Genomic DNA, 12,808 nt, shown 5'->3' on the forward strand with positions numbered 1-12,808 from the left:
TAATCAAAAATACATTGCCAGTCAACAAAACATACAAAATTAATATCTGCTTTTTCTTCACTTAAATGACTAAAATAAATTGATATTGCTTAATTTTAATAATTAATAATTTAATCATTTTAATATAATGGCAAGTAAAAATTGCGCGAATCATCAGGCAGAATTATTTCAATTATTACAGGAATCGCTCCGATCGTCACGAGAAAGAATCATTTCAATCGTCGAAAGAATCAGTCCAATCGTCAACTAAATCACATCGAACGATAAAACAGTCGTTTCATCTTTCAAGAATCGTTCGAAACTCTGACAGAGTTCTATCGTTTGTTATTAGAAAATCGACTTGATATTCGTGCAATGAAGAAATCGTTTTGACATTCAAAAAGCATCGTCTCGCCAAATTAAATTATCCACAACATCGTTTCGGTAGCATAAAGTTCATCCTACATAATAAATTAAACCGTCGCGGCACCTTCAGGATTCAGGACTCTATCCTGAAACAGTCGTTTCAGTATTAATTTGCCAGGTAATTGGTTGCATGGCAGTCGTGGACTAGCGTGGCTAACTCAAGATTTACAAGGAGAGCTCAAGAAGGATCTGATCTCCGTGATTAAAAAGTGATAACACGATATATATAACGGATAAGGTGATTATTACCTGCACCTTAATTCACGCGAATAGTTTTTGAAATATCATCAGTGAATCAAGGATGTGATATAGTCAAAAGCCGGTCTGAACATTGTTTAACACAAAGTCGGAAAAGTTTGCAAATCTAAAGTCATAAAAAATTCAGGCACCCCGCAACAGGTAAATATTTCTTACAACACTTGAATAGCTTTTTTTTCACGAACCTAACCCCAAATCGATCATTTCTTCAATTTTTTTTTTCTTTTTTTTTTACATATCATCAGTAATTAACATCTAGCCAAAGATACAGCGGCTCGCGAAAATATTTGAACACTTACAGAAACTTTTCATCGCTATATCGTGTCGAATGTAGGGAATATCTCGAAATTTCATTAGCATTTCAGCAATTTAATGATATACGACTGTCATGAATATATTGATAAAATTTGAAATGATTTTGAATATGTGCATAATAGATACAAGATATTTAACCCACGCATACACGCCACAAAACTCACCTAAGTATTTTAAGCCGATCATTTGTTATATTAATATGTCAGAACATTTAGTGAGACCGATTTTAGCATTAATTATACGTTTAAGACCACCATTTATGCTGTATACTAATTTCTTACTAAGTGGACGATCTGTAATAAATGTCTAATCATTTTTAATACATTTTCCGACTGACTTTATATCTTACCCGTACGATTGCGATAATCGCGTCTCAGAACAGTGTTAATGAAATTACAAAAAATGTTGTATAACGAACATAATATATTTATCGCAGGCGATATCTATTTCCGACTGTAGAAGTTTGTAAGGAAGTATTCGTCGAAGGCCTGGCTAACTTAATCGAAAAAAACATCCGTCCGACAAGCAGCCGAATATCTTTCTGCTTACGTTGTACAAATTTTCTATGAATCGTTCGAGTAGTTTTGTGAGCAACTGTACTTGCTTCAGACTATATCCCAAAATATTGGAGTTTCGCCAAAGTAATACGTCATGGTGCATCGATGCATACTATGTCACGTATTGTTCACTAAAATATAACAGAGCGCAACATCTTGCGTGTTTTTCAAATAGCCATTTCTCTTAAAAATTTCGAAAACGATTGAATTAATTTTTTGTGGGTACATCTGTAATTCGTGAGACCATTCTACATTGTTCGATATGAAAGGAATTCAAAGAAGATGTAATACAGGTAATTATCGGTAAATCAGGAAATAAATTTACGAACGAGGGAACAGTAAACAATGTGAAAAATCCCACGGTTCAATAAGGAAAGCAAACGTACAAATGGTTATGCAAACCTGCACGTAATCTAAGAAATCTGTCAAGCGATACAATCGCGTGATGATTATCGCGAAAACCGCAATTCATCGTTGCGCGAAGAGCGAGTAGCACATACAGTTGCGTGGGAAAATTTTCGCTTGATGTTTTAAATGAGATATCTGAAACAAGTTTCAACTAATATTGGATTTCGGATATTCCAGCTAAAAGTGTAAGGTAATATTTAAAAAAATATTATAGATGAAAATTGCTTAGTGCTTCGTAACTATCGCAGACTTTTTCAAATTATTCACGATTTTCCGACTGCTTTATGAGAAAATTCTGTACACATTTCATAATGTAAATAGATTTATGTATTTTATTGTAGATCTTTGGTAATATTTTGTCGTCATATCATTTGTACAAACGCGATGACGAAAACAATTAAATAAAAAACAATGTCTGTCACAAAACAATAAACGATCTTTATTTGTCACGAAAGTTTGCTCCACTTGTCGCACGGTCATAATATCTACGTATCTATTAGTTAAAAATTGTTTATATATCGAAAAATCTATCGGGAAACTTTCGTTACCCCAACTATATATCCCACGATCAGTAAATATATAAAATAACTGCGGACTACTGCGAGCATCAAGCTTGTAAATGTGGAATAACTTTGTGAAGCTTTTTTAAATTTCGATATTTGACTTGACGAAGTCAAATAGATCCGTTTATCGACATAATTATTACATATACTATATTATACGAAATTCACACATCAGAAAAGAACAAGGCGTTAATCAGCCAGGAACGCAGATGTGAAATAGTTTACCTTTGAAAAATTTTTTTAAATCCTTTTTCTTCCGCAAAGAAAAAGATAGCAGTTAGAAAACGACACACGATCTAAATATTTCATTCAAAAACCGGTGTATCGGTTGACTACTGTGAGATAGGTGGAGCACCATCATCGACTGATTCACCAATTTTATCATCGTCTAAAGTCAATGCGTACTCTTCGGTAGGAACATGCACGGAATGTAGAAATGCGAGTCCGGCGCTGCTTAAACAACAAGAAGGAAAGAAAGAAAAAAAAGAAGGAGGACATGGGATATACAATGGTGACTCTGAGGTATTTACCAGCGACATTAGACTGTAAAAAGTATTTTTCCTGCATCTGACTGCAAGATGTAAGCGTATTAAAAATAAAGCGAGTTGGAATAGCAATGGAACTTTTTTTTAGTTTGGAACATTCTTTTCCAAGAGAACGGATCAGTTGCGAATTACACGGTTCCTCTGACACTTTTTATCCTCGCGATGAGTAGGATACGATGCAATGAAAAAAAAATGTTGCCTGGAACTTCAAGGTCCAAATCAATTTTGCGGCTACATTTTTTTTTGCAGATCTTCACCGATCCAAAGGTGTAGCATAACGTTACGGTGCTCGTGACAAATCATCCTTGAACACCTTGTACTCTTCACGAATCGCAGATAAGAAATATTATACAAATAAAACTAACGAAGAAAAACGGAACTATCGAACCTCGAAATTCAGTGTTGTACTCAGGCGAAAGTAAATTTAATATATTATAATCCAATAATTCATAACGATTATGTGTTTCTTAGTAGGAAAAAAATATAATATTGCTATAAATTTGAAATATTTGCAATTTCTTATAAAGCGCGACGATTGTGTGTGTGTTTATTGCATATAGAAATATATGAAACATATCTATCTATCTATCGAACGAAAAATCTTACAAAAAGATTGCAAGGACTATTTATACAAGTTATACAATAACAGGGAAGATTATAAGAAGGATAGGAAAGACGAATAGAAAACGAAGCAGATTAAGATAAAAAGAAACTATAAAATTTATCATAAAGAAACGTTACGTCATTAGAGGAAGTAGTGAAATTTAAGATAAGGGTTCCTGGAGTAAATATATTCTTTTTGAAATGAAACGCGTTTCCAATGAAACAATTGCAAAAGTATTATAAAGTAGCTCGTATAATAATCCGTGTGAAAGAAGGCGAAGAAAAAATGGGAAAATATTTAAAATGCAACGGAAGATAACGTAAATATTCTACATTTACTAATAAATCAAAATGATTTAGCAAATTTTAAAACGTAATGAACAAGTTTTAATAAATAATAGGTAACAGTCTAATATAGGGTGTATATTGAAATTGAATGAAAGCATGTGTGAGAAATCTACATAGATCAATATCATCTTGTAGTCGACAGGCAAAAATTAATAAAATATATGTATAATACATAATGAGTAATATTAATTGCGTAATTTCTGTATTCATAGAATATGAATGTGAAGAATGAGCGAAGAGAACAAGTTTTAAAAACACAGTTTGGCCCAGTTGCGTAGAATTCTCTGTATTGAATTCATCTCAGATTTATAAAGAGGCTAAGTCTTGTTCAATTTAATGTCGAAGTAACAACTGAGTGTCAAGTGTCGTCTTTCGGTATCATTGAATCTTACTTTGAAGAAAATAATCGGACTGTGACAGTAAGTAAGAGGAGAATGTCACTGGGAGATACATGTATATTGCTAGAATTTCCTGATACTAGGGAACACGGTAAGCTCTAGTTTCAGCAGGAAGATACAACGACACATTTTCTACAAATTGTGCAAAAACTCTTTTCCCTTTAATGGCAAACGAAATGTTCAGATTAACAGCTACGAACACGTTCCTTTTCACGTTTGAAAATAAAAATTTATACAACGAAATCACGATTATCCAAACACGTTTCGTATGTAAATAATTCGATCTTCTATAGAAAAAATTGTTTGACAACCAACGATAATACCGACGAAAGGGTGATACAGCTTTGCAAGCAATTTTTAAATGATTGCTGTTATACGGCGACGTACACTTGGGCGGGTGTTAAATGTACGATGCTAAAAAGAACAAGAAAAAAACTAGTAAACTACATTGAAGACACCATAAAGAAGAAATGAAAGATAATATTACGAAAGATATAAAAGAAGCTCTTTCTGCATTGAGTACAATACCAGGATTCAGTGATTGTGATAACGTCGACGCGACGTGATAGAACGGTTGCAATGTGATGAAATTCCTTCAATAATTGACTATGGTACCATTGTTATGTGTACTTGGAATAATGAATTGGAACACGAATATAACGGCAATGATGACATTCCCCAACATTTTGAAGTATTTTAGGCTTTAGGTATGGGGTTCAGATAATACGAGGTACAAAAGAAATGTAAGTTTATCGAATTAAATTTGCAAAGGAAGTTGAGCGATTAAGTAGCTAAAAGGATTTGAAACCAATAAATCTCTAGTCAAATATTTAGTTTCATTAGTTGCATTCCATATTTTTTGCATTCCATGTTCTTTCTTGAAATACAAATATGAAGATAAATATCAGCAAAGTATCTATTCTGTTATCCGAAAATTCTTATCCGTACTGTTGTCCTTCGATTAGTCCGTATAACCGTTCTATAAACGTTCTACTGTATTATAAAGAACAATTTGTACAAAAAAAGTGCTGACATATTAGGATTTCGAAACGCATTTTATTCCCAATAAGGTCATGATCCAATGTACAAGGTAACGTATAATGCGTCAATGACGTCTACATGCAGACTTACCAAACAATAGCTACTCTTTCACAATCACATAAATGAACACGTATGATAGGAACTTGGAAAATAGATGCACCAATATCGTACATCATTAAAATAATATCTCAAAGAATCTTTAAAAAGAGAACAGAAAGCAATGTATTTCTTTTCCAATGAAAAATGTATAACAATATATACCAAATAGATTACAGGATGTTATTGGATAAAAAGGAAATCTAAGGAGATAATTTTAACATTAATATTACTTAATGATAGTATACACATATTTCTATCATGGGAAAATATTATTGCTGCATCATGAATTTTTTCATTAATTTTTATTTCTGTGTATTTAGTACTATTTATATATACAGTTGGCCACATAAGTATTCGCCCATCTGTCATACTCGCTGTACATATACAGTAACTCGCAAAAGTATTCGTATTCTTGTTATAAAACACTTTTATCTGAAGATTGTACGTATTTTAACATTTTGATATTTCGCTGGCACTATAATGAGACACGACTGCCAAGATTATATTTTGCAAAATTTGAACCTAATCTACATAGCAGTTATAAGATATTTACTGCAAATTTATATTTAGGAAAAAATTATACTGATATGTAAATATAAATAATTTTATAACAAAATGCATTTTTAACTTCTTAGGTAAATTGAATACACAAAATTTGGTAGATATATAATAAACTTCCCGTTTATTTTCCTTTATTCACCTCTAAAATACATGTAGCTAAATTGAGCAAAACATTTGTCAAGTATAAAGAAATTAATTTAATAAATACAGTTAGTACATATTTCTATAACACAAATATACAATTAAATTTGATCATACGTTGACGATGTAAGATAATGTTGACAAACAGATCAGTACATACATATTTGTGTCGATGATTATAATAATAATCTAAGTCGAGAATCTAGAAAAAGAAAGGAGCTTATCATTTATTTTGTGTCGCGTCTATTTACATCACAATAATTTGAAACCATCTTTGCAAAGTAACAGTAATCGAAACGTATCATTAAACATAATTCAGTTCATGCATCGAAGCTTTATCTTGAAACAAAAAATATGTGACTTAAACCACTTTTATAATCACCGATACATTTATACATATACAACAATCTTTACATCATAACAGCGACTAATTGTTAAATTACGCCACGCACACATTTGTTATATGGACGATACATACAGTTAGAGAGATCAATGTACATAAGTTTTACGTAAAGGAGTTTTTAATCGTATCCTAAATACTTTATTAATGAAAATCATCAGATCAACGATTAAATTATAAGTTTCAATTACAAAGAAGGAATTATTCGCTACGAGAAGATGGATCGAAACCTCTAAAATGAATCAAACTAACACTAGTATGAATCATTTTATGTGAGAAGTATGAAATTCTTTGTTTCCGCGAATTCAAATTTTACAAATATAATCTACGTTGAATTTTCTATGGAAAGACACTGTTTTTCAAATTAGTTGATATTAATAATAAAAACACGATGATACATGCAGTTCCATAATTCACCGATGTCCAAAATTACAATTCATTCTTGACTTGTTTATCTTCGTAGTTAGAATCATTATCTTTTGCTTTTACAAAATTAAAACCATGAAAAATAAAACCATGAAAAGAATCTCGCGATAAATTCTCACTTTCATGCTGCTTGCTTCTACACTCTTAGTCGAATATTGCTTGTTATTTTAATATACAGTAGAACTTGGATTATATACACACATTATCCGAACGTTTTGTCACCTGAACGTTGTATAATTCTGCGAGCATTGTATTAACTGATTTTAAGAAACATTTTCTTAGTTTTAAGAAACAATTCTTTTCGGTACATTCGCTTGAAACATGCGACTATTTTACGATGCATTGCTTGTACAAGCGATGCAGCATCATATCAAAAGCGCATGATTTTATCAAATTCATCTTTTGTACTTATCATCGTGCTTTCGTGATGCGCGTCAGAGTTATGCAGCAACACCAGAGTCTTCTCTCTGTGCCCGTTTTCAATTGTCTTCATTTAAATGATTTTAAGAAACATGGAACGAACCATTTATGGAACATGTTACTGTCCATCAAAGGCTTGGTGCTAGCTTTGTAGATAATTGATAGATCGCTTATATTGAAAGTATCGAAGTATGGAGTTTTCATAACTGTGGCGATTATTAGTACCGACAACTTGTGACATTCGGTAGCATTTGCACAAAGAAATGTGGTAACTTGACCCTTGCATATTTTTTGGTTTGCTGTTGACGTCTCACTGCGAAAGATCAAAGTTTTTCTGGTATTGCTCTACACGTTAATCCTCTATTATCGGCATTGTAAGCGTTTTCCAATGCAAACACTGTTTTGTGGAAATTTGTTAAAATTCGCTTTGAAGAAATCCGCTGTAGCTTTATTGATTTTCGGAAATCTTTACTGATATCCGCTTTACGGATATGATGACGTACTCTATAGTTTGTCAATCAACGAAAACTAGCTTTAAAAATTAGTATCTCCGTTTAATTTTTCATTACATTCGCGAACTTTTTCGCATAACGTTGTTCCTGTTATTTTTAGGTTTTTATCTTTACATCGTATGTGCCATTGTAAATAACTTTGTCGAAATCCATACTGTATGGCATTTTTAAAAGTTTTATGGGACTTCTAGCAGCTACTTAGTTAGACTCGAAATATTTTGTTATTTCTGCTTCGTGTACTCATACATTGACCGCAGTGGAATCAGCATCTTGGTACATTTCTGCTATGGTTCTGTACTACTCACTGCTTTTTATCATCTGAAGAGTTTCATATTTTTTGTCAATTGCCAACACTACCCTCTTTCGTCTTGGCACCATTATTTTTTGTAACGTTTCGAATGTAAATATCGCACTGAAATGTTGTGACGAGATTTTACTTCGACAGTTACCGTCGTCGACAATTTTAATAGGGCGAAAAAAGTACAAAAAATACATTATATACCTATATACTTATACAAACCTTGTATAACTAAATATGTATATAATCCACATAGTACTTGTTTCCACCTACCAAAATAGCCGACGACGATAACTATCGAAACAAAATCTCGTCATAACATTTCAAAGTGCTATTTATATTTGAAATGTCCCAAACAATGATGGTGCTACAACGAAAACAAGTAATGTTGACAATTGGCAAAAAATATGATATCCTTCAAATGATGAAAACTGGGGAGACGTACAAAAGCATAGCAAAAACAGTACGGAGTTGCTATTTCCATCGCGGCCAGTATAAAAGCACACGAAGCAAAATAACAAAATATTTCGAGTCCAACTAAGTAGCTGCTAGCAGACCTATAAAACTTTTAAAAATGCCATACAGTACGGATTTCGACAGAGTTATTTACAATGGTACATACGATGTAACGATAAAAACCTAAAAATAACAGGAACAACGTTATGCGAAAAGCTCGCGAATGTAATGAAAAATTAAACGGAGATGCTAATTTTTAAAGGTAGTTTTCGTTGATTGACAAACTATAGAGTACGTCACCATATCCGTAAAGCGGATATCAGTAAAGATTTCCGAAAATCAATAAAGCTACAGCGGATTTCTTCAAAGCGAATTTTAACAAACTTCGACAAAACAAAGGGTTCGCATTGAAGAACGTTTACAATGCCGATAATAGAGGACTATTGTGTAGAGCAGTACCAGAAAAAACTTTGATCTTTCGCAGTGAGACGTCAACAGCAAACCAAAAAATATGCAAGGGTCAAGTTACCACATTTCTTTGTGCAAATGCTACCGGATGTCACAAGTTGTCGGTACTAATAATCGCCACAGTTATGAAAACTCCATACTTCGGTACTTTCAATATAAGCGATCTATCAATTATCTACAAAGCTAGCACCAAACCTTTGATGAACAGTAACATGTTCAATGAATGGTTCGATCCATGTTTCTTAAAATCAGTTAAATGAAAGCAACTGAAAACGAACACAGAGAAAACTCTGTTGTTGTTACATAACGTTGATGCGGATCACGAAAACGGGATCATAACTGCAAAAGAAGAATTTGCCAAAATCATGTACTTCCCATTTAACGCTGCACCGCTCATACAACCAATGAATCGTGGAATAATCGCTTGTTTCAGGCGACGGTACCGAAATGAATTGTTCGAAACATTAATGCCATTACCTAACTGCAATATGAAGAAAGAACTGTTAGATAACCATTACGAATTAAACATGAGCGATTTTTGTCGCATGGTATATGATGATTGATCAAGTGTCAACAATGCAATATTGAAAAATGAGTGAGACATGCCTTTGAAGCTTGAAAGCGAACAAAGTTCGGAAGACTTCGAAATAATAAAAAAGGACATAGATGAAGAACTTGCAACACTGAATAGATTACCAGTATGCGGAGGATGCGACAGAGTCGCTGTGATAAATTGGTTTCAAATTGATAAAAAACATAATACCAACATACAAGTAGATACCAACGATATTCTTCAAGATTTTATAAATGAAACTCTGGGTAAGGAACGAGCGAATTTACCGACGACAACTTTGAAGATATATTTTACAGAAGCTCTCAAGAAAAGACTTAGATGGTTTGAATTACAAAATGAAAGTAACTCGGAGAAACTACTTATATTAAGACATATACATTAAAAAATATATTTAAAAATATATTAAAAAATATAATACGTTTTAGTGAGAAGTAAGATATGAGGCGAATAAGATTTTATGTAGCGTCTAAGTGTTTGTTTGTACCATTTGGTTTGAAATATATGCCACTGGGTATACAAAAAGCTGTATTCCTACTATCCTGATATTTATTATTATGAGTTACGATAATCAAGATTCAACAATATATGGAAAACAAGGAAAGACGCGAAATCGTCTGCTCGTATTTACGTCCCCTTTGCTTTTTATACCTTCAATTTGACAAATTAGAGTTAAAGTAACTGTTAAATTAAATCTTTGTAAAAAATATCGAGATGGATCGATTCATGTATTAAACAAATATATGGTCTCACAAAAAAAATGATGATGACCTCAAAATGTTATTTAAAATATGACTTTCAGAAAAAACATTTACTGCATGTGCTCCTCCATATAACACAACTTTGTCCTGTGTAGTTTTTTTCATACAACCATTAAAAACGAAGATATTTAGATGTTCCGATTTATGTGTCTCATTCTGTATATCATCGGATATTTATCAATTAGCAAAGCTGCTAAATACGAGAATAATCTATGCAAATCTTGAACTGGAATTAAATTTATATTTCTAAAATTATATGATATAGAAACAAATACATATAAACAAACTGGCTTCTTGTTTTCTCTCTTTTTTCTGATATTATTTATAATTTGTCTTATTAAACGAAAAGGAAACTGTAGTTATAATTACTAGTTAGTACTTATATACTATTTATATACTATTTATAATTACTAGTTAGTAGTTATAATTTCCGAAGATTTACGAATTACTGAATATACGCTATAAAATGTGCAGTGGCGTTAAACTAAATCATTAAACGTAAATGTTTATACAGGTACTCGTTAACATACGTCTCTAAAATATTTACTCCTCCTTAAAAGAAGGTGATAGTTTTCCGATATAACAGGCTAAGGAATAGCGAACTACTTCGATCAATGCATAGAAAAATATAATCTTATTTTTAAAAATCTATATAACCTTCCTCTGACCTCAACGCCTACATCTATCTATATTCTACCTACATGTTCTCGGATTTCCCCATGAACAATTTCATAGTCTTTAACTCTCGACGTACCATGATGTTCGCTGGTTTTGGTAAAATTGACGCTACATGATCGACTTTAGTTGTCTGTTCGAATTTTTTCATTTTGCTTGTACAATGGGCAACCTCGAAATCTTTTGGTTCATTTCGGTTCGTGTCACTTAGATTTTCTTCACTAGTGGACTATCCTTGCGCGGAGATTCAGCGTTATCCAACAAACTCAATGAGCTGGAGTCGATGTGCTTCGGAGACTTTAACAATATCTTGGACTTTTGTAAATTCCGCTCCACTGTTTGCGATAGTAGCAGTGTCTCTTCCGACTTCACGAACAACCTTTCGTCCGGCATCTTCGAGAGTACGCTGCTCACGGGTATGATCAAGGACGTTCGTTCATCTTTGAAATTTCCGCTAAGAAACTGTTCGACGTTCTACCGTCGCATCTTTCGGGAGACATCTTCCTTTTTCACTTTAGCAACGCTTTTTCTCTTTTCTTGTTATTATTAACAGTTATTGTTTACCTGGAATTATTCCCAATTAATTGCAACACTATCTCTACTTTCATAAAGTACAGTATATAATAAAATAACCAATTTACTGCTATTAAAATTAATTAAAAAGTTACACTATCATTTATGACTAAATAAAGTTTTAAATATAAAAAACTTAGTATAAAAACTAAATATAATAAACTTTTAATATATATTAAATTGTCCGAAAAGTTTCTTCCGTTTTATAAGGAAATAATAGATGCACAATGTTATTTATTTTATATTAGTTTATTAAATTATGCACGAACACAATAATAGAAATATGATATAATGGATCATACCTAATTCAATAAAATAATATCAAACAGAAATTGTTGTTCATCTATTATCACTTTATGAAACGAAAAAAACTTTTCGGACAACCTAATACCTTTAATTCGTTCTTTGTATAATCAGTATGTGAAATCGTTAAATAAAATCATTATCGAAAAATATAATTGACCACTTAAATAATTTTTAGATTTCTTTGTTTTTATGTAGTGAACATTAGTCCCTGATACTACGCGCGTGCGGTTGACGAAGTGTTAACGTCTCTACAACACTTCGTCTGTAATAATTGCGACACACTACACGCCTCCTCAGAGGATATACTTACATTGTTAAACTGCAATACGATGTGCCCGTACTCTTGAAATTTGAAATATATAGCACCTTTGCTTTTTGTAGAACATTTCGCACTTAGATGATCTTTGTTTCCAGAAACACAGAAACCGCACCGGTTTCGATATTTTATCACGACTGAACTCGTCCATATACACTTGCTTAGGTATGTTGAACCATTGGTATGTCTCTATGTCCTTGGTTCGATGCGACAGTTCCTTATGCACCTTGTACGCGTCCACTTTTTACGCAAATTCGGTGCTCAACATTTCCTTCGTTATTTTGCAACTTTTAAAGCACATTTCATAGTCGACGAACAATTTTTTCGAACGCGTAAAAGTCTCTTCGCGTATATTACTCGCTGCACGTCAATCCAACCACAAAG

General features: G+C 32.5%; 1 protein-coding gene and 1 long non-coding RNA gene across 16 annotated transcripts in view; one reads left to right on the forward strand and one right to left on the reverse strand.

The window, feature by feature from the left end:
* LOC100650469 (serine/threonine-protein kinase mig-15) overlaps window positions 1–12,808 on the reverse strand; it is a 79,560-nt gene that overhangs the window by 41,185 nt on the left and 25,567 nt on the right. The window lies entirely within an intron of this gene.
* LOC105667001 lies at window positions 122–4,198 on the forward strand. Of its 2 annotated transcripts, none has more exons than XR_002308905.2 (3): window positions 122–2,133; window positions 2,922–3,028; window positions 3,140–4,198. It is a non-coding gene; the product is annotated as an uncharacterized LOC105667001 (long non-coding RNA). The 2 variants fall into 2 exon arrangements; XR_001099718.3 differs by having other exon boundaries at window positions 125–2,133; window positions 3,301–4,198.

Source organism: Bombus terrestris, chromosome 10 (genome assembly GCF_910591885.1).
Source record: "Bombus terrestris chromosome 10, iyBomTerr1.2, whole genome shotgun sequence".
NCBI classification, from domain to species: domain Eukaryota; kingdom Metazoa; phylum Arthropoda; class Insecta; order Hymenoptera; family Apidae; genus Bombus; species Bombus terrestris.